The sequence below is a fragment of the Sorex araneus genome, chromosome 4 (assembly GCF_027595985.1).
Source record: "Sorex araneus isolate mSorAra2 chromosome 4, mSorAra2.pri, whole genome shotgun sequence".
Lineage (NCBI taxonomy): Eukaryota > Metazoa > Chordata > Mammalia > Eulipotyphla > Soricidae > Sorex > Sorex araneus.
In genome coordinates this window covers 169,362,027-169,385,551 of record NC_073305.1, presented here as the reverse complement: position 1 = coordinate 169,385,551, position 23,525 = coordinate 169,362,027, and the positions used below count along the sequence as shown (strand labels likewise).

General features: G+C 45.4%; 1 protein-coding gene across 4 annotated transcripts in view; it reads left to right on the top strand.

Annotated features, from left to right (window-relative positions):
• Positions 1 to 594: 594 nt before the first annotated feature.
• Positions 595 to 23,525, top strand: part of HIVEP2 (HIVEP zinc finger 2) — a 201,946-nt gene continuing 179,015 nt past the window's right edge. The window contains exon 1 of one of the 4 annotated variants that reach the window (XM_055136533.1): positions 595 to 1,036. The gene's annotated coding sequence lies outside the window, so the exon portion shown is untranslated. Of the gene's footprint in view, positions 1,037 to 1,248; positions 1,536 to 1,792; positions 1,938 to 2,650; positions 2,865 to 23,525 lie in introns of those variants that run through there. The other 3 variants (XM_055136534.1, XM_055136535.1, XM_055136536.1) reach the window with 3 other exon arrangements.

Below are 23,525 nucleotides of genomic sequence, written 5' to 3'. Positions count from 1 at the left end.
TGTTTTATTTTTCACCCCTCATCTAACAGTGAATCCAGGCGGCGGCGGGTGGGAGGGGGGTAACGGAGGGGGGGGAGGTGAGGGGCGAGAAAGAGGATAAGCGATCGCGACCCAAGGTTAATGACGATCCTCTCCGACGATCCTAACGTTTGTCGTCAGGGCACGATTATGTGGGAAATGGGGAAGTTGGGGGGAGGGGGCGGGAGGTTCCTACATCCCTAAAGGAAATTCTCAAGCTCCTAGAAACGCCCAAAGCTTTTTCTTTTTTTTTCTTTCTTTCTTTTTTTTTTTTTTCCTGCATGACAAGTACGGACCGGCTCTCCCGGGAGTTCCCCCATCCCGGCGAAGCGGGATGAGGTGGTGATCTCCCCGCTCCTAGCGGCCGCGGCCCGGCCCTGCCCTCGCGGCCGCCTCCCTCCCGGGTCGCCCCGCGCGCCGCGCATCCCTCTCGCGCTCGCCGCTCCAGACTGGTTTTTCTGGTTCAGCCTCCCTCCCTGGGACGCGCTGGGGGATCCGATGACGTCGCTGGCTGAGTCTCTCCTTCTTCCTCCCGCCCTCCCCCGCCCGCCCTCGCCGCGCACTCCTCCTAGTAACTTCTGTTCGGGGAGGCGCTGCCAGGAATAACCCGGTGCGTCCACCGCCCGGGAGGGGAGGCGGCCGCTGCGGCTCCCGCACGCAGACAGCTGCGGCCCGGGTCTCGCGGCTCCCTCCCGAGCCCCGCGGCCCCGGCCGGCCCCCCGGGCTCCTCGCCCTACAGTGTCAGAAAAATTAAAAAAAAGAAAAGGGGAAAAAAAAAAAGGGAAAGAGGAGCGCGGGCAGGCGGTCGGGATCTCTTCCCTCCCTCCGCGCCCGCCCTCCCTCTGTCCTTAAGGAAATGCTACCAGACACCCCCCACCAGACACGCTCAGCCTTGGCGAGGAGCGGCCGCCGCGGCAGCGAGAACAAGGGCACCAGGGGGGTTTCCTCCCCCTCCTCCTCTCCCTTCTCTTCCTCCTCCTCCTCTCCGTCCTCCTCCTTCTCCGCCGTGACTTTCCAGGTGAGCGGCCGCCGCTGCTGCGAGGATCTCCCCCCCTCCCTCCCCTCTAGCTCGCTCGGGCTCGGGTCGCCGTGGCGCGCCCTCCCGCTGCCCCTGTCACCCCGCGGCGACCGGGAGCTGACAGCCGCCCGAGGGGGCTCGCGGCCCGGAGGCAGGGCGGGCGGGAGGCGGGCTGGAGGTGAGGGGGTGGAGGGGAGCGGAGCGGGGCGCCGCCGAGCGCCGGCTCTCCCCGCCGGAGGAGGGTCTCCACCGCACCTCTCCGGGGGGAACCCGGGCACGAGTCCGGCGCCAAGTTGCCTCTCGGACGCCGGAGCTCCCGGGAGCCCGAAGCAACTTGGAGGGTCTCCTGGCTCTTTAAACCGTCCTTCCTCCCCGCCTCGACTTTGGGGTGCTGGGTGCAGCCTGGCGGGGGGTGTGTGGGGGGGAAGCGGTGCGCGCGCGGAGAGCGCACCGAGCGCTGGGGAGAGCGGAGCGGCGGGAATCCGGGTTCGTCGGCGGGGTAAGTGGCCTGGGCGCGGGGAATCTGCCTGCCGCGGGGAGCCCGGGGCTCTCGTTTCACTTTAGGGCCACCTCGCCTCCGCCGGGACCCCCGCGGCCCGCGGGGCGCGCGCCCCCCGCCCCTGGCCGGCCGGCCGGGGACGCGGGTGGGAGGGGGCGGGGATGGGGAGCCCGGGGCCGGGGGGGGGGGGGGTGGTCTGGCGCGTTGGGAAATGCGGGGAATACCCTGGCCGCGGCTCCATGCAGATGAGGGGAGGCTGCTTTGCGTAATGTCCTGGGGGGAGGGGGCGGCGCGGGAGCGCCGGAGGCAGGAATGTGCCTGGTTACTAATGAGGGACGTGCACCGGCGCGCACCGCCCGGCCACCGCTGCGGCTGCCGCGGCCGCCGGCCGCCAGTCGCCAGGTAGCGGGGGGAAGGGGCGGGCGGGCCGGGGCCGGGGCCGCGGCGGGGCGGGCGCGGGGGGCGCGGGGCCGCCGGCCTGGGGCCGAGCGCGCGGCGCCGGGGCTCGGGCCGTGGGCACGGGGGCGCCGGCTTGCTGCCCGGGCGCCGGGAGCAGGCCGGCGGGCAGGAGGGAAGGAAGGAAGCGCGGGGAAGGAGGGGACTGTCTCCATGGAAGGCTCCGGCGGCGGCGCCCGCGCCCTGCGGTTCGGCGGCGGGGCTGAGCCGGGGCGCGTGGAGCCGGCCGGGGGCGGTTTGCCCGCGCGTCGGTCGGTGCGTCCGGCCCGGGAGCCCGGCAGGGACGTGTGTGTTGGGGCTGTGCACGGCGGGGCGCTGGGTCTGCGCCTTTATGTCGGTTCCCTGAAGTGGGTGGAACGTTGGCCCGTTCCGGGAATGTTCCATGACGTGGTGCAGCCACAGGAAGGGGGTTAACGAGGGGCTCTCTGCCGCGGCGGCTTCGCCGGCTGCTATCAAAGCAGATGTGCTGCCACCGCTCCCCCCCTCCTCTCTCACCTCCTGTCACCCCTCCCCCGCCCCCCCGCCTTGCCAGTCGGTGCGTCTGGTACTGGTAGGGGTGAGACAGGAGCACACGGGTGTCTCTGTGTGTGTGCGTGTGTGTGTGCGTGTGTGTGTGTGTGTGTGTGTGTGTGTGTGTGTGTGTGCATGGGTGCGGGTGCGGTGGGGGCTGATGTGTGGTGTCTGGCGTCTTCGGTGGGGGAGACTCCGGATCGGCTGTGCCACCCCAGCTGTTATCACAGATCGGTGCGCTTTATACGCATGTGCCTCCCGCGTCCTGGCCCTCTTACATAACACCGCCGGTGCAGCAGCAGAGGACGCGGGGAGATGCGACCCGAGTCCCCCCGGCCCCGTAGGGGCGAGGGTACATGGAAGGTCGGGAAGTGTCCCTGGTTGTTGCCCTTCAGGGCCGTGGCTCCCGGGGGTGTGTGGGAGGGGGGGCGGAGGAGGAGGAGAAGGAGGTTTTTCTCTGCCACTGGCTCCTCCCCGCTCGGACTTGAAAGCATCCAACTATAGAAAGGACTGCAGGAGCTGGTCCTCTCCGGTGGGAAAGCTTTTTGCCCAGGAAAAGTGGGTACTTGCACCCCGGGAGTGCAGGGGAGAGAGGGTCCTTGATAAAGACCCGTGGGAGAGCCGGGCAGGGAGGTGTTCGGGTTAGGGGGTATTGGGGATGTGTCTGAGGGGTCTGGCAGCCGGAGGAATCCCCTGATAATACAGGTCTCACTGGAGGCTTCTAGACACCTGTAATGGATTCGCATTCGCATTCACACCGGAAGCTGTGTGTGCAACTGACTTTGCAAAAGGCTTATTCGCTGCACGGTAACTTAGGCCTAAAATGCACTTAAAAAAAAAAAAAAGAAAGGCTTGTTTCCGGAACTTTCATGATAATGGAAAATTTGAACTGATTTTTCGCTTTTCTATTTTTGGGGCCATTTTAAAAATAACTCAGTTTACCTCCGAATAAATATTGGTGCTCTCCCCCAGCCCTAAAGGCTAGACCTTGGGTATTCATGAGAGGATTGTGTTTTTCTGGCATACTCAGAGTCCCAGTCAAGGGCTATTGATTTTTCTCTTCAGTACAGTTGTTTCTTTTGTAGTGCATATTAAAGCCGAGAAATTACTTGAAATATTAATAAGATCCATTTTAATTAAATTTGCAATGATCTGTCCTCCTAGAAAAAGGGCATTTAACTTTATTACAAAATTTCCTCCAGTGATACTGTGATATTTGGTGATGCTTGTCCTTGACCAGACCAAGTTGTTTTAACTATTTGCACATACACTGCAGCACATTAAGTTTTGCAAATGCCTGGTTGCTTTTTTTTTTTTTAACCTTACAAGAGTCCCAAGAAAAATTTCAACTAAGCAGACTGTGTAAGAGTAGATTAGATGAGATTTTTAGGATACAGGCCAAATGGGTTATCCAAAGAGGCATGCTATTTGTTCAAGTAAAGTGGATATCCTTTTCATTATTAAGAAATTTCTGTGGAATACCAAGAAATCTTGGTATCAAGAAGAAGATTGCGTTTTTATTTTGAGGTGAGAGAGACTTGGCAGCATTCACTTAATGATAGTTTGCTTCTGTTGTAATCCCTTTTGACCACTAGGTTCAAAATATGTGCTATAGTTTTCATACACAGGAACATGTTTTATTAGCATGAGGAATCTTTTGAAAATTGAGTTTCTTTGAACAAAGGTGAGGTATGAATCATGATTTGCCGATTGGCACTATTTTCTGTTACATTGATTGTGTTTTGTGTTATTGACTTTGCTAAAGAGTGTTTATATAATGATGTTTAGTGAAACTGATTTAGGTGGCAATTTCAGGAATGGTAGCATATTAATGATATCACAGACTTTAACATTTAATTCATTTTAAATTGGAGAGATGCTTGAGCTGTTTAGAAAATAGCCTTGAAGCAGATATTTCTGTATTTCTATTAAACACGGAATGCAAAAAAAAATGTATTTTCTCTGTGTATCTTATCACATAGTGAAATCACATTAGACTATATTGGAAGATTAGCTAGCAGAATCTTTTGATTGATCATGTTCACATGAGATGTGTTTTCTAAATGCTCCTGTTACTATGAAAACAAAACAAGGACAACTTGTATGCAGGAGATCCTTGTGGAATAATGGTGCATGTACTTGCTTGAACTCTTGGCACTTTGTCAGTATTCAGAAGACCAAGTTGAATCTTTTGCTGATACAATTTAGAATCTAAGATCTTACTTGTCTTATTTTAAATTGTAACTAATTTATTTTTCTTACCCTGTTTTTAAAAGCAGGCCTTAGTTCAGAAGTATTAAGACCAAATAATAAATATTCTATTTGTGTTGATTTCTGGTTTTTGAGTTTCCTTTAATTAGCTGAAGTTCATTTGATGCGTCGACATAGGAAAAGTAATTTTAAAGATCTGTAGAAAATGTTTTGGCAAGATTGAAAGTGTAATCCATTAGGATGTGGGATATTTTAATATGTGATGTGGTAACTATTATTATAATGGAAAAGTGGCTGAGATCAACTGGATGGATGGCCATGGAATTATGCTGATTGATAATCACCTAAGTCTGTTGAAATGAAACACAATTTTCATATTTTGGTTCATAGCATCAGAAGAACTCACTGTTGGTCTCTGTGGTAACTCTGTCTTTGGGGAAATGGCTCACAATTTTAGTCTCACCTGAAAATTCCAATGATCTGCTTCAGGTTAATGAATTTAGATACGAATTCATTGTGAACGGATGCTTTCAATAGACCCTGCAAGTGTTGCAACCTTTTAAGTGACTCTATAAAAAAGGAGCAAAGGAAGTTTGCTCACTCATCTCAGTAGACTTTAGATTTCGTGAGGAACTTCAGAACATCCAGTACACACTGTAGTCATAGAGGCAGAAACTTCATTACTGCTTTGACTGGAACTTTAGTGAATGTTTCACTTAAAAAAAAAAAAAAAGTGTTTAAAGCCATGGATGAAACTTGGATTGATGGAACTCGGAGAAATTGATGAACACAAGATGTGTTTATTTGAAGGAAATTGCATGAAAAGTGATGTAATAATCTTTCTCTGGCCCTAATACTTAATCAGAACCCACCCCCAAATTGCTTTCTCTATGCTTTTTATAGCAATGCTAACAAAAAGAAGGTTATGATTCAATCTGTGTAGCTTAGGAGATGGCTGGAAGGAATTCGGGAAGATCTTTCTGCACTTTACTATTACTATTACTATTATTACTATTATTATTATTATTAGTTTTGGTTTTTGGGTCGCACCCCGTGATGCTCAGGGGTTATTCCTGGCTCTGCACTCAGAAATCACTCCTGGCGGTGCTCAGGGGACCATATGGGATGCCCGGGATCGAACCTGGGTCGGCCTCGTGCAGGGCAGATGCCCTCCCTGCTGTGCTGTTGCTCCGGCCCCTCTGCACTTTATTATTGTGAAATAATGCAAGTCTCCATGCAGAAGAGGGTGATACAGCTTCCATGGTCTTTGCAGTCTTGGGCTTCATTGAGGTCAACCCTGGATACTCACTTTAAAAGACAGGCAAAGACTAAACTGTTGCCAAGACTGTGTTTAGAAAAGGGCTGAAGCTGCCTGATTAATTGGGTCACTATTGTTCTGGACCAAATATGTGCTAACCTTAACATATTTTCCCTGCCCATCACTTGGGGTGTTAATTATCACTTAGTCTATTCTTTAGGAATTCATGACTTTTAGAATTCTTGTTGACTTATAATTTGGGAATCTAATGATTGAGACATATTTGAAAAATAATATTTTGAGATAAGAGATAAAAATGATGCTTGTCCTCTGGACACTGAAGATGGGAACTGAGGTTACCGGAGGGGCAAGTTGGGGGGGGGAAGGGAAAACTTGGCAACCAGTGCGGGGGGGGGGGGGGGGGCGGGTGTGGCTGTGGAGGGCAATTCAATAGATTGTGGCAGAGAGATTTCTACTCAAATCACAGGTGAGTGTGGCGCATATTCGAAAGAAGTGTGAAGTTGTAGCACTAAAACATAGTCATGTAAGACAGTGTCATCTCACTTAAAAATGTTCAAGGGGAAAAAACAAAGAAGAAAATGAGGTCTGTGTCTCTGAAGGTGATTCCAGGCAGGAAGCATGTGTAGCCTCTGACCTGCCACTTCGGGATCAGCAGAGGGTTGAAGCTGAGGTCAGGAAGTCCTCGGAAGCCCAGCCTTTGAGTCTTGTCTTTCATATATCATCTAAGCCCTTTCTTTAGATGACCGTGCCCTGTCATCACTGATTAATACAATTTACATATCGATTCATTCAACAAGTATTTATTGTGGGTCAGGCCTTGTGCTCGGTCCCGGGAATATGAAGACGGTCCAAACCAGAAAGGGTGTGTCTCCTCTAGTTAGCTAGAAGGATATTAATCACCACGAGCTGAATCAATGCAGGCAACGCCTCCTGATAGAGGTGTAGTGCAAGATGCTGGGAAGAGAGCAGACCAAGGCATATGTCACCTCCGTCTCGGGGGAAGAAAGTGTCCCTCAGAGGAGGTGATATTTGAGCTGAGGCTGAAGGAGAAATAAGAGTCAAGGAGTAAAAGGTGAGTGGGGACTGGGGATTGAGTTGTCCTTGCATGTGTGAGGACTTGGGTTTGATCTTTGGTACCACATGTTCTTACCCCTCAGAGTAGTCCCCGTGACCCTAAGCTCCTCTGGGAGTGCTCTTCCCTCAAAAGGAAAAAACAAAAAAGATGGATGGGAGAAGGCTAGTGTTAGACCAAAGAGGAGAGAATGCAAATGTCCTGAGGTCAGGAGATGTGTGTGCAGTGTTGGAGGAAGGGGGGGTCAACAGGCAGATAGCGGGGGATGGTACAGGTGGGAACAGAACTCTGGGCTGGCTGAGCACATGAATCATTCTGAGACTTGGCATTCTGAAACTGGCAGAACCCCGGTGTGGACCATGTTAGGGATAGATCACTGGGGCGGGAGGATGTGTTTGTGTGGCACACAGGCTTAGTAGATGTGAAGGCAGACACAAAGCACTTACCTATAGCACTTCATAGTGCTTCCTCGTTAATGATGCTTGACCTTCTGGACTTCCTGTATGGTTTTATGTGCTGAATTCAGCTTGAGGGGCTTGGTTGTATAGGCCAGCTATTATGTATTGTAGAAAAAAAAATCATAAGGAAGATATGAAGATTAAGAAATACTTGTTTGGGCCTCCAGCAAATTAATTGGCCGGCAGCATCGAGGCAGTTAATAAAAGACTACAATCGAGAAATCTTTGCGAGGTCACTATGTGAGATTAGCTGTTAATCTTTGGACCCCTGGACTGAATTGGGTCTATATTTCTAAATAACTAGGGAACACTTCAGTCCCCTAGATAATTTGCTCCATGACTTCTCTGTATGTAAGTATCAGGGTCATTGAAGAAATTGAGATCTGATTTTTGTCAAAAATCTGATTAGGGGTCAGTGAATTATTTACTCAAAAAGTGTCAATAAAATAATAGAAAACAAGGTTAGTGAAAATAGCATTTGTAATGTTGGATTGAAATTCCACGTGTCGTTGGTATCATTTAATTAGTTTGCTCCATTTTGCCATTTCCAGAAGGTGGAAATTCAAGTTCGACGGCATAAAAGAGATCTCATATGTAGGACTTCCAGGTTTGGGCTCTGGAGTCAGATGGGGATAAATGGAGTTTCTCAGAGAGGAAAGGAAGATGATCCCGGACTTAGGAAAGGTCCAGCCTAGAGGAGACATAGGGTTTAAAAGTACACTTTATTTACACTTAGATGTGCAAATAGAGTGTACATGGAGGGAGCTATTCTTCCACCTGGCAAGATCTGTCTGGGAAGAAGAGGCTTTGGTCTGGAGGCCTTGAAGATTGTAGAGAATTTTCAGTAAGTAAAGAGCAGAGGAGGCTCTCGGCATTGTTGCTCAGGGTGGGGTTCCAGTTCCAGTTCAGTGAACCTGGCCTGGTGCATTGCTTGGCGATCTTGTGGGGCTGTGAAGCCTTCTTGTGAAAGCCGGATTTCACTTCAGGCTTTCCAGCAGAGACCTGGTACTAGACGAGCAAGAAGCGTATGTGGGATGGTGGTGGAAGGCATAATAGCAGTTAAGTTGCCATTATGCCCAAAAGACAAGAACTAGAGGTTGTCAAGACCTCCAGGAATTTTTCATCCTATTAATGGATATCTTATAACACATAAAAAAATAATTAAACTATTTTAATAAACATGGCCGACTGTGCATGGCAACCTTTCTACTCGCACTGTAGTTTTATTTGTTCTTGTTTTACTGATTTTTTTCAATCGACTGTGAAACTATTGTTTTGCTTTTTGGGCCACACCAGGCGGTGCTTAGGGCTTACTCCTGGCTCTGTGCTCAGGTATCACTCCTCAGGGGGTTTAGGAGACCATGTGGGCTTGCCAGAGCAAACCTGGCACTGCCCCGTGCAAGGCAAGAAGGACCTTACCTTGTTGTCTTGCCTCTCCAGTCCAGAAGGTGCCACTTTTTTAGTTGATTTGCAGTTGTATTTAGAGCCAGCAAATACAGGATGGATGATATTGTGCAGTGTATTTGAAAGGTGGTGGTTTTTTGACAAAGATTTATTGGGTGGATTCTTTTTCTCTGAATAAGGAAACAGGGATCAAGATGCCCTCATTATCTGCAGTGCTGCAGATGCACTTGATTTCAGCAGCCCAACGCCAAGGTGGGACTTTTGAGACGAGGCTGTATGTAAATGTAGACACACCCTCATTTCTGTTTGGTTGGTTCACTGTAGGCGTGCGTATCTGTATAGGCATGTATGCGCAGCCCCCGTGTATACTATGTTTTCACTGAGAGAAATTTTGGGGCTTCCCAAGGGGTGCACTGGAGGCCAGGGGACGCCTCCTGGAAGTCTGCCAGCCTGGATGGTGATTCAGAGCCAGGGCGTGTGTGCTGCTAGGGCACAGGACGGCCCAAGATGCTCCCGGAGCCCTTGACAGTGCTCGGGTCTCCAGGGTCAGACGCTGTGGGTACCCGGGCTTCCAGGGCTGCACCCCGAGATAATCAGGGGACATTGCTTGGTGCTGGGGATCGAACCAGGGTTGACGAAGTGGAAATCATGTGCCTTAATGCTCATACTACCTCTTGCCCAGGGAAGGAAAGTTTTAATACTTAAAATAACTACATGAATTTTCATCCCAAAGGCTGCAGAAAGCATTCCCCCCCCTAAAACTGAGATTATATCTAATGCCATAAAAGAAGATTACAGGAACGATCATTTAAATTGTAAGTAGCTTTGTTCCCTCAAATGCTAGATTCATTTGAAACAGTGTTTTATTTCTTTTGGAAGCCAGACAACTAGTTTAATAGTGTACATATGAAGCACTAATTTGGCTTGTTAATTGGATGCAATTAAACTGAGGTTATATTATACTGCTTAATTGTCTGAAAATTTCACGCAATGCCATGCCTGTGTAATGTGAGGTAAAAACACGGTACAGTGGGGGCGGGGTGGAGGAACGGAAGGTCTCGTTGTGTTCTTTGCAATTAACTTTCTGTAAAAACTTGGAAACAAGTCCCTTAAACTCTCTGGGCTTTATTTGGAAACGGAAAGGATTGAAACAGATGGCCTGGAAAGCCTCTTCAAACTCCGATCAGTTTATAAATTCGACTTTGTAGCTATAGAATGCATTGTCATTATATTCTGTAATTATGGTATTACAAGGATGAACTAAACACTTAAAAAAATCAGCACAGTGCCAATTTAGCAAATCCATTAGAAGGAAGGGAATTTAGGCTCAAAGAGCAGAGACTCCCTGCCAGGCTTCCTAGCAGGCACTCCGCAGTAAGAACCCGGAGAATATGTGGAATCCTTCCCTTCGTTTCTCCACTTAGGTAAGTGGCACCCAGCGAGGGGGCGTGGTTTTTGCAAGGACTCTGAAGAGTCAGTGAAGAAGCAGCAGTGGGGTCTGAACTCATGGCTATTTGTTCCAATCAGCCCCAAAGAAATGGCCAACCATTTTTTATCACGGAGGACAGTGTCGTCCCCTCCCCTTCTATCAGCAGTGTATCTTTTTTAGAATTTTTTTTAAGAACAGTTTATATTTACTTAGTTTTTATTTTGGGGTCACACCTGTGTTGCTTAGGGATCACTCACGGAGGGCTTGGGGTACCGTAGGATGCTGAGGATTGAACCTGGCTCGGCTGTGTATAAGGCAAGGGCTCTACCTGCATTATCCCTCCTGTCCGGCAGTTTATGGATTTTGTTTGTTTTTGTTCGGGGGTCATATCTGGCTGTGATCAGGGCTTCCTCCTGGTACCGTGCTCAGGGATTATTCCTGCTGCTCAGGGATTATTCCTGCCTTACTCCAGGGGCGCCACATGTGGTGCTTGGGGTCAAACCCAGGTTGGCTACATAAAAGGCAAGAACCTAACCCCTGTGTAATCTCAGGTCCCCCAGCAGAAATTGTAGCGAGTCCATCAGCTGGTAGAATAGGCAGGTAGGCTAGGACTTCAGAGCCTGGGTAGGAAGTCAGACAGAACAGTGTGGATTCCAGCTCTGTGTTCTACCACCAGCTGAGAGAAATTTAGAAAAGTCACTTAACCTCCCCAGGTTACAAAATAAGAATAATAATACCTGTCTAAGAGTCATTGTGAAATTTTTATGAGACTGTGTGTGTGGATCTTAATGAGTACATAGTAAATGTTTAATACTTGGCAGTTAGATTATTATTAAGAAGGGATTAGAACAAAAGAAAAGCACAAAGCACCTTAAATTGGTGTGATCGTAAATATTACTCTGCACATTTTTAAATGGTCCGTTAAATTCTTGATTGACATGGGTGGGGAAACGAATGGACATGTTTCTCAATAGCTATATATGAAAAGATCAAAGTTTGGGATGGTTCTCATTTAGATCTGCCAGTGCCACAGGAGTGAGGTGAACTCAATTCTCTGGTACTCACTGGATTACTCTCCTGGAGGTTTTGGTCTAAAAATAGCCCTGGGGGCCTGAATTACCCAATCTGAACTTGTATGTACATCACAAGAGCAGGAGAGCTAGTGTTTACTCTGAGGACTTGGGTCTTGCTTTGGAGATACAACTGGAGTGTTCATAGGTCTTCTAGCTCTAACACAAACATCTATTAATGCAACAAAGATTGGTAAAGGACCTGGAAGAGGTGTTGGTGTAGTCACTAGGAATTTGTCAGTGAATAAAATAGCAGTACAAACAAAAACCAAAAGTTCTGTCTCATGGCGTTTACATTCCAGTCGACTCATTTAGAAGATATTAATGGCAAATGAAGTCACTGGACTATTTTCCAGTGTCTTTGAGAATTCCTAGCTTTGTATTTGGTCTTTGAACCGAACTAATAGTTCAGGACTCATTGAGTCAACATAAATGAAAATATTTTATTTATTATTTCTATACCTATGTATTTTTTCATTCAGGAACTATTTCTATTGGACTATTACAGTTCAAATTGGGTGTATTCTTTGTTTTTTTTTAAAAAGTCTTGTGTAAAATTCAGCATTGCAACCCTTCATATCTGTAGACTCAAGTCATGCCTATTTTTTCACAGGGAAGAGAATGGTTTCCAAGTGACACATTCTATTGGAAAATGTACTAGGAACCTTGTTAGAAGGAAGAGATGACCACGACTTGTGCCAGGAAATGTTTACTTGCAGTCTTATTTAAGGGAATTTTTCACATTTTATTGGTCCCTTTTGCTCTAAAGTTTCTATTGGATTAGAATGTTTTTTTTTTTCCTATTCTAAAAAGTGGGACACTGCATGGTGTGTGTAGTAAACACACTAATATAACTAGTTGATGAGCACCAGTTGGTGTTGAAAGTCTTAATTCTCAAGAAGACTATGGCCTGAATGGCAAGAGAAGGCACCGTCCGCCCGTCTGGCATGGGACTGTGCTGTGTGATGGGGGGATCAGAATGAACGGAGGAGGAAGAGTCTCTGCTCTGACACCGGTCTGTGTTGTGTTTCAGTTTTTATCAAGTCATCCAGGGGAGAGGTAGGTGGCCTAACACCCACCCACGGGTGGGGCCAGACGGAATATGTCTAAACACTCATACTCAGGTCTCTCTGGGTCTGAGCTTCCGTTTGACCTACAGTCAATGAACGGATGGACCATCTTGAGGTTATTGTGGGTTTTGGGGGGGAGCTGGGGGTGGGGGATAAGTGTGGGTGGGGCATATCTGTGCTCAGGGCTTACTCCTGGCTTTGCACGCAGGGATCACTCCTAGGGGGTTTCTGGGGACTGGATGGATCAAATCCAGTTAAGCCGTGTGCAAGGCAGGTGCCCTACCCACTTCCTGAGGTCATTGCGAGTTGCCCTACTGTCGGAGAGGGTCGTTTACTCCCCGCCCCTTCCCTTCCGTTAATGGCTGTTGTGTTGATGGGGACCCCACTTACCACTTGTGGTGGTGCTTGAGCAGGGTCACACGTACCGTTGTTGCAGGTACTGGTGGTAAGGGGATGGGGATCCCTTTCTTAGTGGTGGTGCCCCAGTGCGTTCTGCAGTTACCGGCTGCTTCCACAGGTGCTCCCCTGGGGTTGCATTCCTGGCACTTGGTGCTTGGTGCTGTTTTCAGTATTGCTCACAGGGGGCTGCATGCTTTGCTTGTGGCACTCACACATACCAGACTGTGTGTGGCAGCTGCGCAGTCTGTCGTGGCACCTCCAGCAGCCTGCAAGATGCCATGGGCTATTAGCCCTCAGGGAGGGTACTTTGATCTGGGTTGCTTCCGTATAGAACAAATTTCTCATTTATTTTATTTATTTATTTATTTGAATTGCCCCTCATGGTGTTCGGGGCCTGTGGTGTCAAGAACCAAACTTAGGGCTGTGGCATGCAAAGCTTGAGTTCTAATCCTTTAAACTGCTCCTCAGTCCCTGGACAGATTTCTCTGGTCACATTTGCTTCATTGTGTCTGAGGAAGGTGCCCCCACCCCTGCCCGCACCCCCAGTCTGGGGTTGAGGAACAGTAATTTCCTGGTGGACTTGTTTGAGTAAATTGCATAAAGAGGGATTGTGCGGGAGGTCGTTGACTAGTGTCATTTTGTTCAATATCATTTTATTTTAATGAGGAAAGCAGGACATTCTCAACCAGGGTCCTTCTGTGTGGAGCTTGTACATTCTTATGATGTCTGTATGGATTTTCTCTGAGTATTTTGGTTGTCTTTCACATCTCAGGGATGTGTAGGTTGGGGTTTATTAGCAATCTGGATTTACCCAGTGTGAATGGTCATGGATGTGCGTGTGTGTGTGTGTGTGTGTGTGTGTGTGTGTGTGTGCGAGAGAGAGAGAGAGAGAGAGAGAGAGAGAGAGAGAGAGAGAGAGAGAGAGAGACAGAGACAGAGAGAGAGACAGAGAGAGACAGAGAGAGACAGAGAGAGAGACAGAGACAGAGAGAGAGACAGAGAGAGAGACAGAGAGAGCGCTTGAGTGTGTGTGCCGAATGCTTATGGCCAGGGTTGGGTCCCATCTTGTGCCCTGAGGTACCCGGATGGGCTCTGAATACTTGTGACTTTTACAGGAAAGAGGCAGGCTGCACGTTGAGTGAATGAATACTTTTATGTGCCTATATATACATAAGTATATGTGTATATGCATTTGGGACCTTTTTAGGAGTCTGGTTTTACTTTTGTGATCAGAAATACTCTGGAACTTTTATTCCTATCTATCAATTAGTTGTTGGTAAAGCTGGTTTGTTTCTTTATATATTATTTTACTTCACTTTGTAGTGGTCAAGAACTTATTGACATTGAGAACCTCATATAGTTCTTTCCTCTTTGCTCAGTTAAGGCAAAGAAAGCTTGTGTGTATGTGATTTTTTTTTCCTCTCATCTGAAGCTAGTGATGAAATCTGTCTTTGCAACCCAACCTTACCCCATGGGAAAATCCTGATGGCTTGTCCAACCCTTTTAGGCTAGGTCAGGGGAAGTTCAGCTTTTAATTATTCATGGAAGAAGTATCAAACTTTATTTTTCTTTTTTGTCCTGATACTTTCATTTTGAATAAACTCTAATGCTTGAAGCAAGAAAAAATACAGGAATCTTCTGCTCCCCCTGTTTTTGGTCAATATAAATGTATCAAAATGTATATTGGATGGATTATTGGCTTTGGGGTGAAGGGATGATTTTAAATACCTTTCCTGCCCTTGTTTTGAGGATGTGCTTATTATCAGAGTAGAGCTAACAGTGTCTGGGGCTCCCGAGAACACTGAAATGACTGATCCTGCATCCTGATCCCATTGGTTTATAGCCTGCCTCATTATTGATTTTCAAAATGATTCAGGCCAAGTGGCTGCATTTCTGTTATATTTCATTACTGCTGCGTCTATAAAAATGAAGCATTGTTTATTGCACTGCCCTACCTCCTGGGAACAGAACAGGGTAACACAAGAGAATTGGAGTGGCTATTTTTAGGATATGAAGCAAGACTAAGTTTTGAGAATAATTTAGTTGTTGAAAAGAAGGCAATGTACAGCAGTACATTTGTGTCCAGGGTTAGTAGAGTGTTGTTGAGATAATTGACTGCTATTGATGTAATTTACTATAGGTATAGGTGATTGTTTGAAGAAAAGACTTTGTTCAGCCATAGGCCTCATCGAATTAGCACCTGGTTCAGTTAAATTTTGAGTAGCTCACTAATGCTATGTATGTGTAACAAGGCTGAGATAGTTCTGCTCACATTGAGGCCAAAGCAAAGGAATCCTCAGACATTTGCTGTGGGGTTTGTAACCTGTTTTGCAGACCTCAGTAATATTTGTAATGAACTTGTGCCCATTTCTAATCAAGTGTAGCTTTTTAAAATGGGCCACATGCTAAGAATATTAAAAATGAGTTTTGAAAGATCACCAATGTAGTATTTAGCAAATAATTGGACTCTAAAATGTGGAGGTAGGATTTGTTTTTTTTTTTTTTTTAGTGGACAAATCCAAATTCATTTAGTGATAAGTTGAGTTTTGAGCATGTCTGGGGATTTGTTCAAGTAAACCTAATGAGGTCTGGGGCAGGAGAGAGAGAGGGCTCAGTGGACTGGAGCACCTGCTTTGCATGGTGGAGGTCTGGCTTCTCTTCCCTACGTGCCCCCTCGTGTGACCCTGCGACCCTCCCGCCACCAAACAACAATGAACAACACATCTAATGATACCTGAAATTACTTGTGGTGGATGTCAATAGCTGATCTGAAATCACTTTACATTTTATAAAGCAAATCATCTACAGAGTTTATATTATGAGAAACTTACTAATCTGTCTCTCTTTTCCAGTGTTCTTATGAATTACATGACATGGGGACAAGGAGAAGCACAGAGAAGACATTTTGAAACATTACAAAGTTGGCCTGGCTTTTGAAGCTAGATTAGGGTATTAACCCGTCAAACTACGCTTTTTAGTTGTAAAAGCATGCAGTGCCTAACTATGGATCTCACACTTTTTAAATCTTCTTTATGGCAACTCTTTTGGTTTAAATTTCCTAACACATTTTTACAGTATTCCACTGTAGCACTGTAGCACTATCGTCCCCGTTGTTCATCGATTTGCTCAAGCGGGCACCATAAAGTCTCCATTGTGAGACTTCTTGTTACTGTTTTTGGCATATCAAATACGCCACGGGTAGCTTGCCAGGCTCTGCCGTGAGGGCGGGATACTCTTGGTAGCTTGCCGGGCTCTCCGAGAGGGATGGAGGAATAGAACCCGGGTTGGCTGCTTGCAAGGCAAACACCCTACCCTCTGTGCTCCAGTCCATACCATGCAGTGTACTACTAAGTTGTATAAATCATACTGTTGTTCTTATGTCTGACATGTATTTCTGAAAAATGAGGGAGAGGGGGAGCAGTGAAGAAATGGGATTCCGAGGGTCTTTTGAAAAACATAATTATACAACCTAACATTTCCCAGTGCCTGATGCCAGATTGGGCAGAACCTGGCTCTGAGCAAGCAGCGTCCTCAATATCTGGTCAGCATTTTCCTGAGAAGCTTTGCTGTTTTGTTGTTCCAATGTCTTTTGCAGTTCTGCTATGAGGCTTATTTTGGGGCATCCTCTTAAATTATGCTGATTAATTTGCTTAGGTGTAGGATGTGACGTACTGATTTGTCAAATAGTGACAGGACCCTTTTCTACGTGAAGTCTTTTGAACAATTTCAGAATTAGATAAAACTATTGGAGGCATCATTTAATTCCCAACCGAGCAAGGAGAAATCACTTAGGACAAATCACGAAGGACTGCCTGCATTCAATCTCTCCTTAAATACCTTTTCCTGCTTTCCCTATTCTACTCCTGGACATTTCAGTTTATCAGTAGTTGAGCCTTCTGTGAAGGCTTTGGAGCAAGTTTCTCATAGACTTGCATGACAATCCTACAATTACTTAAAGATAGTAATCATGTTTACCTTAAGTATTCTTCTCTCCAGGCTAAATATTCCTTGTGCCTCTCAACTAGATCATGGAGTTTCCATTTTCATCTTATTAATTTCTTCAGGTTGTTTATATCTGAAATTGACTCCAGGCTATTTTTTTAAATGAATCTTCAAAAATAAATTCCTTATCTCTAGTTACTCCTAGACTTTCTACTCCTTGCCAACTGATTTAGAAACATTCTTCAGAAAAGGCCCAGGAATGCATGTGGAGAGTTTTGGAACTAGAACAGAGTTGAAATGTATAAGGCTATAATGAAAATATAATTTTAACAAGTATGATTGAGATTCTGACATATATAAAATGCTCTGGAATCTAAAATCAAACAAAGATATGATGGAAAAGAAAATATAAGGAAGGTTTCACTGTTTTTATCCTCAGAGCGTCTATAATAGTCCCTTTGCATATTACAAAAAAAAAACTGTGCAAAGGAGATGATTATAATTAAAAGAAGGATAAGAGAGTCAGAAATGGAGGAATTCAAGCAAAAAATCACCCATGTCTGAAAGATGGGGGTTATTTTATGGGAAAAGGGGATGCTTTAGATAGGCCGTGGTTCAGACAGACACCAATGTGGGAAAATTCAGAGTAATTTCAGAGAAGCATCTAGTTCGAAATGCATGCTAATTGAATGTTGGGGTGGTGGAAGGTTCAGAAGGTTGGCTGTATTAAGGACTTTCGTTCTAGCTTCAAGCGATTATATCTCAAACTGTACTTAATGATAGATATACTTGCTGTTGCTCACCAGAAGTTTGGTTTCTGATTTAGATAACTTTACACACATAACTAAATGAAATGCAAGAGATAAAACATATGTAAATGAAAATTCCCATGAAGAATTTTTTTTTGCATTTATAAGTCAGAATCGTGTATTTTATTTTTTGCATAGGAGACATAATGACTTTGCATTAGCATGTTATTACTGTAGTCCTTCCTCGTCTGCAAGATATATGTTCCGGGATTCCCAGTAAATATCTGCCTGACATGTGGGTAGTGCCACACCCCATCTATAACAGAAGCTCAGAAAAGTGAAACTACAGATTGGGGACCACAGTGATGCCACCTGTCTTTGTTCTAGGAGCCCAGAAAACTCAAGGGTAAGGACTTGAATTCTATAGGTATATAGGGCTGGAGCGATAGCACAGCTGGTTGGGTGTTTGCCTTGCACATGGTTGACCTGGGTTCATTTCCTCCTCCCCTCTCGGAGAGCCTGGCAAGCTACCCGTGGCGTATTCTATATGCCAAAAACATTAACTAGAAGTCTCACAATGGAGATGTTACTGGTGCCCGCTTGAGCAAATTGATGAGCAATGGGATGACAGTGATACAGTGACAGTGATTGCTATATTCATACCTATGCCAGTTATTCACACCTTGCCTACGTCCTTTTTCGGTCCATTTAAATGACATGTTACACTGAATGTAGCTCAAATGGTGGATACTTTAGCATAAAGTATATCAACCTTTTCTCTTGCACTTTTTATTCATTACAAATGGGAATATCGAATATTGGAAGTAGTTTAAGTCAGGCACATTACTTGTAAGAACATTTTCTACATCAGGGCTTCTTAAACTTCAACTTGCTTTCCCTTTCACGAGAATTTTTTACATGAGCCAGGTATGTAGGTATATATGATAGATAAATTGATAATACATTTGCTGATACTAAATTATAATAAATAAATTTATTTTATTTTGTTTTGGAGTTATACCCAGCATTGCTCAGGACTTACTCCTGGTGGGGGCTTGGGGTATCATATAGGATGCTAGGATTGAATTTTGGTCTGTTGCATGCAAGACTAGTGTCCTACCTACTGTACTAGTGCTCTGGCCCCAAATAAATTAATTTGAAACAATTCACTTACAAGTTACACACATGACCCACAGTTTAAGAAGGAACTGCAGTACTGTATAAGGTACATAGTGACTTTATTATACCTTAATAAGAGTATTTATGTTTAAATGTTGTGTATATGAGAAAATATTTTTACTTTAAATCAGACTGCCTGTAGTTTCTACAAGAAAACTCCCTTTTAACTTGCCTGCATACATTGCTTAATGGTCCACTTTATAGTTCATATAATGGATAGTCAAGTAGGTGAGTAAGCTTAGATGCACACAAATTTGAGAAGTCCATGTAGATCTATGTGCAGGTGTGATACATCTGAGAATAACTGAGCCTTAGTAATTGCATGTTGGGAAAACAAGTTACCACCTCTTCTTGGACAGGTATTTTGATACAGAAAGAACTCTTGTTTTAGCCACAGTTGAAAGTAATGTAGTTTTAATTGCAGATCTAGTCACACATTTACTCTCTGGAGAAATACACAGGACTTTATGAGGGACTAGAAACAAATAAAAATACTGTATTGTAATAAAATGGTGCAGATCATTTCTAATTTTTCATGCATGTGGGAACACTGATGTTTCAATAAGACAGTTAATTAAAGATCATATGAGCACTTACTATTATTTAGACTTTATTGAGGACCTGTTCTGAAACATTAAGCATTGCTAGGAACTTAAAAAGGAAGTGTACTCTTAAACACTTGAATACTCTGCAGAGCTATTTGGGGAACATATTCATTTTTCCTACGGCCTGAATGTATGAGGTGATGATGCCTCATCGTGTTGCTGTCTGGAGAAGAATGAGTGGTCCTGGATCATCTCTAGGTCTTGGGAGTATCTTGGTGACAGATGCTGTACTTTGTATAGTTACAGTTATCTGGCCTTGAAGGGACCCAGAAACTAGTGATTTGTGCTGAGTGACATCTAATAAAAGACTGCTAAAAATTGTAATGAAAACTAATCATGGGACTTGAACATATTTAAGTAGAAATAGGTTCTCATTGGAACAAAATTGCAAAGCATGTAAGTTGGTAGGTGTGTGTGTGTGTTTCTATCTGTCTACCTATTTTTCTCACTCCTCTCTTTATTCCAGTGCATTCCCATGCATTTGGTGAACAATACCATTATTTTGCTGTGCTTTACATTGCTTTGAGCTGGGCTGTGATGTGGGAAAGTGTGGATATTAGAGCCACAATGCAATCCTAATCTTTATAATGGAAATAAGATGTGGGCCTAAGAAAGCGGGGCTTCCAGTGATGCTTGATTTTGTCATTGCAGTTCTTGGGAGTCCTATTTCTGGGAAAATGAATGATTGGATGCATACTCACTTGAAAAAAACCTCCTCTACATTGACTATAAGAGAAGAATAAAAACCTAGTATGCACTGAATATTTTTAGAGCAACCAGCTTGTGAGGCAAATAAGCCTCTCATAGACAAATATGTTTTGGAAGAATAAGATTTATGGTTAAAATGATGATTGCTATGGGAAGAACTCTTTCTTTTTTTCTCGAAGTGAAAAGGAATGTACCATCTTTATCAAGGAGAGTAGACCTGGATGTTGAGGTTTGGAAAAGCGCCAACATACATCTGTTCATGCAGATTCATTTGCTTGGGAGTCTCTAAGTTGCAAATTTTAAATATACATTTAATTCTTGTGTTATTAGAAATCCTTCATTTTTTTAAAGATTAATTTTAGGGTCACAAAGAATTGAGTGGGAGAGAGATTTCCCATATATTCCCTGCCCCACCCCGTATGGCCTGCCCCAGTATCGCAGTCCTCCACCTGAGCATACATTTAAAAAAAATATTTTTTGATTCACCGTGAGATGCATAGTTGCAAAGCTGTTCATGAATAGGTTACAGTTATACAATGATCTAACACCCACCACTAGTGTCCATTTCCCATCACCAATGACCCTAGTTTCCCTCCTATGCGCCCCCTTCCCCCCCTCCCCCCCCCCCCGCCACACACACACACACACACACACACACACACACACACACACACACACACACACACACACACACCAACCACAGCCTGCCTGTATGGCTGAATGGCAGGCACTTGCCTTCTCTCTCTCTCTCTCTCTCTCTCTCTCTCTCTCTCTCTCTCTTTCTCTCTCTCTCTTTCTCTGAGTGCACATTTGTTACTCTTGATAAACCTACATTGATAATGTCATTACATCCCAAGACCAGAGCCCGCATTTGGTAAAAGCCTAAGTATTTTAATTCCATGTTCCAAAGCAAAAGTTTACTTAATTCAAATACTAGGGAGGGCTATGGGCACAATGTAGCATTTGTAACATTGATTCACCATAAGACCCATTTGATTTGTAACTGACAGTCCCATTCCCGAACTCAAATTTAACTTTAAGTTTTCATCTAAAAAGCAATTATGCAATGCCTTGTGGTTTTAATTTAAGTCCTTAATAACCTCAAGGCACTGCTCCTCTACAATTACACATGTTTATAATCTGGTTTATGATTTGAATGCAAATGGAAGACTGAAAATTTAGAATTGAGAACACTTTAAAAGGTCATTATTTTATATAAATGGGTAATTTCTATCTTAAAACACTAGTCCAAAGTTTTGTCTGCTAATTAAAAATCGGGGCAAAATTGAGGATTATTGAGACATTTTAAAAAACAATGACATTTGATACATAGTCAGGAAACTAATAGCTGAAATAATGTTCTATGTTTCAATAATAAAAACACGAAGTATAAATTTAGAAGCATTAGGGGTGTCTAGTCTTCATCGACCACACAGAAGCTGGACTTTTCCTTCTCCTATCTGACAGTTGCTTAAGAGTAATCCACAATTAGGAGACATAATTGCGACAATACTGAAATGATTTTCGGTTGTGATTTAAAAAAAAAGTAATAATAATCCTAGTAGAAGAAAGAGTCATCTTTCGGGAAATGACGTTAAATATTAAACCAAGAAACTTGCGCAAGGAAGCACCTACACAGGCTTGCGCGACACACACACACACACACACACACGCACGCACACACACACACACACACACACACACACACACACCGCCTGTATCTGCGAAAAATAAAGGGGAGAAAGGGGAGACACGGGGATGCCACACACACACACACACACACACACACACACACACACACACACACACACACACACACCCGCACACACACCCCTCTCCTGTATTTGTGAAAAATAAAGTGACAGGGGAGACATGGGGATGCCAGCTCTGGGTGCGCACGCGGTTCCAGGTGGCTCCGCCCAGTCCCCCCACCCCACCCCGCCCGCGCCCCGCCACGCGGTCCGGGCCTGGGGAGTCCTGGCCCCACCCGGGACCCTCTGCAGCCGGGTCCTCTTGCCCGCCGCTCTGGGCACTTAAGGGCAGGGGCTGAACTTTGGCCCCCGGGGCCGCTGTCCTCCAGGGACTGTGAATGCAGTGACGTCTAGGCTTGTTGCAGCTGCACAACAGGAAATGCTCTTGGCCTTCCCCCCTTCCTGCCCAGAGAAAGTGGGGCTCGCCTCTCCCGGCGCCTCCGCAGCGCTCTCGCCGAGACCTAGTTTCAGGGTTGTGGCGCCCGTGGCCCTCCCACCCGAGCCTTCCTCCGGGGTTTGTGGCGACCCAGAGGAGACGCCTGCCCCGCTGTCGCTGTCGCACAGGGCTCACTTGGGCCCGCCTGCTAGGGGACTCTGCAGTGCTGAAATGACTGGGGTGTCCCGTGATCGCTGGCCTTGGGGAGACCCTGTCACTTAATAGCGCCTGGCAGGTGGCCGAAAGCACTGTCGCCCAGAGCACTTAGGTGTGCTGAAAGCTGCTGATTTAGAGAGGGCCCGGGAGAGCTTCTCTTCCTGTCTGTTGTTTGTTTTGGGGTCACACTAATCAGTGTTCAGGACCTACTGCTGACTTAGTGGCAGGGGGTGAATCTTGCAGATTCTGGGGGGAGGGGGAGGGGAGGGCAGGGGACCATGCCAGGTACTGAACTCGACCCTTCCACCTGGCAAGTGTGCAGCCCAGCCCTTGAACCTTCCATCTGTGCAAAGTTTCCCATCCTTTTCCACAGAGCCCCATGGAAACCCTCTTCTTTGAAGCCTCCTCCAGACTGTCACCGTTGTACTTTGTTGTGGATACAAAACAATGACTCTTTAGAGGAAAGCACAAACAAGTTGCTCTTAAGCATTTGGAGGCAGCTCGTTGCAAGAAAATGGTCATAGTATTCGTAATTGTAATCATGACTTAGGTTATACATCGTGTTTCAAAAAGGACTAGTTTGCTTATAGGACGACCCAGGCTGATCCTTGGTAACATATGCTTTCTCCAGCACTCTTTGGTGTGTTTCCCCCAAACTGTTTCCTCCTCCCCCCAATAAAGGAAATAAATACAGCCATTTTAATGAAAATTTTAAATTTGCAATTGCATCAATGAAACTTCAGGTTACATTTTAGAATCAATGTTTGGGATAATTCTAATTTAGCAACATGCTTCTCTGTGCGTCTGAGCATGTTTATGAAGAATAGTATCAGCTGGACAGGCATTGTGGTCACTTCTCTCCTGGACTCATGAATAGGCTCTGTAGTGGTGGATTGTTCTTTCAGCCACATGGCCAAAATGCCAAAGTTCAGTGGGAGGTCTGCTAAGTATTCTTATGCCAAGGACTTGAACGAGTTAGGATTTAGAAATGAAAATGTTAGGAAATTATTCTGAATGGTAACCCTCTTATACTGTTTACATGTTTTAAGATCAACTGAGTCATGAAGCTAATCATCCACCTATGTTACGGTAATTGTAGCCTAAAT